This window comes from Coffea arabica, chromosome 1c (genome assembly GCF_036785885.1).
Source record: "Coffea arabica cultivar ET-39 chromosome 1c, Coffea Arabica ET-39 HiFi, whole genome shotgun sequence".
NCBI classification, from domain to species: Eukaryota; Viridiplantae; Streptophyta; class Magnoliopsida; order Gentianales; family Rubiaceae; genus Coffea; species Coffea arabica.
In genome coordinates this window covers 2,948,847-2,952,678 of record NC_092310.1, presented here as the reverse complement: position 1 = coordinate 2,952,678, position 3,832 = coordinate 2,948,847, and the positions used below count along the sequence as shown (strand labels likewise).

At 39.0% G+C, this 3,832-nt stretch overlaps 1 long non-coding RNA gene across 1 annotated transcript; it reads right to left on the bottom strand.

Annotated features, from left to right (window-relative positions):
- Nucleotides 1-1,241: 1,241 nt before the first annotated feature.
- Nucleotides 1,242-3,024, bottom strand: LOC140006137 (uncharacterized). The gene is made up of 2 exons (XR_011813772.1): nt 2,853-3,024; nt 1,242-1,488 (listed from the first exon to the last, which is right to left on the bottom strand). It is a non-coding gene; the product is annotated as an uncharacterized lncRNA (long non-coding RNA).
- Between the last annotated feature and the right edge of the window lie 808 nt (nt 3,025-3,832).

The following is a 3,832-nucleotide window of genomic DNA, read 5'->3' as shown; positions in this document are numbered from 1 at the left end:
TCTGGTTGCATGCTGAAATCCATTAATCATACTATTATCTCCCTGATTCCCAAGGTCCTGAATCCTACATGTTTGAAAAACTATAGGCCTATAAGTCTGTGTAGTGTGTTGTACAAGATCATTTCCAAAATTTTGGCTAACAGATTGAAACCAGTTCTTGACAAATGCATCAGTAAAAATCAGTCTGCCTTCATCCCTGATAGGCAAATTCTTGATAATGTGATTATAGCTCAGGAATACATGCAATATCTGAAAAACAAAAGTCTTGGAAAAGAAGGGTATATGGCTATCAAGTTAGACATGGCTAAAGCTTACGATAGGGTGGAATGACACTTCTTGAAAGCTATGATGCTCAAAATGGGTTTTTGTGAAAAATGGGTACACTGGATTGCAAGATGTATGGAGAGTGTTTCATATTCTTTCAACTGCAATGGAGAGGTAAAAGGATATGTGAAGCCAGGTAGAGGGATAAGACAGGGTGATCCACTGTCACCTTATCTTTTTTTGATTTGCTCTGAAGGGTTCTCAAATTTACTCCAAAGATCTGTTGAGGATAGGAGCTTGAAAGGCATGAAAATTAGTAGGCAGGGACCAAATATTACTCATCTTTTCTTTGCTGATGACTCACTCATTTTCTGTGGAGCTGATAAGCAGCAAGCTGAAGAACTCATGAGAATCTTAAAGGTGTATGAACAAGCTTCTGGACAACTGATCAACTTAGAGAAGTCATCTGTGATCTATAGCAAGAATGTAGATAGAATGCAGAAAAGTGAGATATGCAGTATCCTAGGGGGTATGGAAGAAGTGAAACAAGGAAAGTATCTTGGTCTACCCATGGTGATTTCAAGGACGAAAGACCAAATCTTCGGTTACATAAGAGAAAACATCACCAGAAAACTGGAAGGCTGGAAGAATAAGCTGTTAAGTCATGCAGGGAAGGAAGTTATGCTTAAAGCTGTCACAATGGCCATGCCCACGTATGCTATGTCGTGTTTCAAATTGCCAAGGAAACTTTGTAAGGATCTTGGTTTAGCTATGGCAAACTACTGGTGGGGGGAAGTGTGGCGACCCCACTTCCCCCTAAGGCGAACCAGAGGGTTGGCGGGCCGTCTGCCTAGCTCTCGCCAGGACTCACGCAAGCAAGCTAGCAAAAATCCTTCCGAAGTAACCTAATCTATTACAACATCGTTTCCCTCCAAATAAGCCGGTTTCTAGAATCACATTAACTTCAGAGATAACAGTGCCTTAAAATAGCCAACGTCGATTCTTAATATACCTTCCCGAACACAACCCAAGAAACAAAACATACAATTCAAATACATCCTTACAATCCAAGTAACAATTTCATACAAGACACATACAAATCCAGGGTTTACACTTTTCCAGCTTCAAGTGGCAACCCAAGCAAAACTACATTGTTTAACTCCGAATTACATTCATAAAAGTAAACAATCTAGTACTACTTCCGAGCACCTTTGGTCTCGAATCCTGTAAAAGAAAATCACAACGTGGGATGAGCTACACAGTCCAGTGAGGTTCCAAGACACTCTAACAGTTCAAACAAATCAAGAAAGTTGTGCATGTCATATGCATGGTTCGAGATTACACAATGGCATGTTATCATGAGGTGATAATCATTACTCGGGTAATTGCTACTTTGAAAACACATATAGAAGTAGTACTTTTGCTGGTAACCTTACTATGAGTACAACTCATAAATTATCTAAAATCACTAACGTATTTTTGGAATGAATGACCATGTAAATATATTTTCATGAATTTTTAGTCAAACAAATAGGGCCTCGTCTGACTAGAAGAACATTACAAGGATTGCTTCATCTCAGAGATTAATGCTCATGAGGAGTCTTACCCGAGAAATGTCAACTAGGAGAGCAATAACATTATTAATAGCAAAGCAAGCACAAAAGGATACAGTACTCGGTCCACTTCCCGTCCTTATAACTTCGATCGGTAACTCCTTCGGTTGGCTGGCCATCACCTTATCCCTCCAGTGGTAGTACTCGAGTATACCGAAACGGTTGTCCAGGGTTCCAACCTACCCGACCGAGCCCAGTCCTGACTCGAGTAGGTCAGTAACCGAGGCAGGGCCCAAGTTCAGCTTATAGCTTACAACATGCACAGGTAATCAAGTAATACGACAAAAAGTAAAATTCATCATTTGAATAGGTCGAGTGAGGTAAAGTACACACTCGCCTAACAATGATGGACAACTTCATATAACATGTGATTCATGATAATCAAGTAATCAAGTAGTCATGTGGGTTGGTACACGGTTAACGGTTAACGGTTAACGGTTGGCGGTTAACGGTTGAGTAATGACGGTTATTTGGCAGGCATTTGCCATATTAATAGGCCATCATTGGCCGTTATCCCATTTTTACCATGTGAGAGTCGAGGAGATTCACTCCAACGACGTTACGTCCAACACTTGTAAGACGTTCACGAAAACATTGGATTCACGAGTCGAGGGATTCACCCAACGACGCAACTACATTTAGATTCACGAGAAAATGTTTCACGCAAGTCACCACTCGAATGGCTAGTCTGATAAAGTACACCCTGCTCACTGCGATGGATCGGAAATCATTTTCCAAATTGTCACATAACGAGTCACGAAAGCACTTTAACCAAATAAGCATAAAACAAGCAGGCTAAGCATGTATTGAGTTTACACGGTCATTTGATAGGGTTAATCATTTAACCAATTCATGTCGATATGCAATGCAAGTATATATTTCTTAAATAGGCACGAGTATGGTAAATACTTAACAATCATGAAATGAGCATGTCCTAAACTTACTCAATTATGTATTCCTATATGGAACACTCACCTAGCAACAAGGGCAATAGGTCTCAAACAAGCGTTTAAGGCGTCCGCTCCGAGTTCCTCTTGGAGATCTCCTCGATTGCCTGAGCAAACAATAATTCAAGTACCACTCAATATCGCTACGAATTCTCTAGTTTTCGATGAAGATTGTACGCTAGTGCAATCTAAGAAATTAACGCGGAGATGAGTCTAAGAATTCGTGTAACTCGAGATTCAAAAGTGGAGTTTTAGAACACAAGACAAATCTGATTTCCATCTCTGGATTCAAATGTAAAACAATCAAATGATATTGAAAGAAATGAAGAGTTCGAAACCCCTTAGTTTCCTTTAAGTTAGAAAATTCCAGATTTAACAAGTAATTTTTGAAAAATCATATCTTACTCTCTACAAGCCCAAAATTGGAAAACTTGGTACTATTGGAAACCTCTTTGAAAGTACTAAAAGTTCTTAGAATACACTTTTCCATGATTCTAAATGGAAGATAGTCAAAAAATGGGCTCAAAGTTACTGTTTTGGTTCATAAGGCAGATTTAAGTTGGTTTTTGGCCAACTTTGGAATTTCGGCAAAATTCACTTGTTTGGAACTAGCTTTTGAAATTTTCAACTCTATTAGTGTTGTAATCCAAGAGTATAACAAAACAAACGGAACAAGAAACGGGGTTTTGAGCACCAAGATACGGTAGCTCAAAGTTACTAAAATTCCCTTGTGAAACATGGGTTTTTCAAACTCGAGTCATGAACTTTGGTAATTTATTTGACCCATGAAACGGCCTCAGAATAACACCATAATTAGCAGTATAATACTACCATATAAGGGTTGTTCCTCTACCAAATTTCATGGAAAAATAACTTCGGAAAGGTGGTCAATCAAACACCTAAAATTTCGCAAATACTAAGACAAAACTGCCTTGAACCTTTTGTTTTTCCATTTCAGGCATTTGGTCAAAGAAAAATTCCTCCAAACCTGGTTCATTTGTTTAGGCA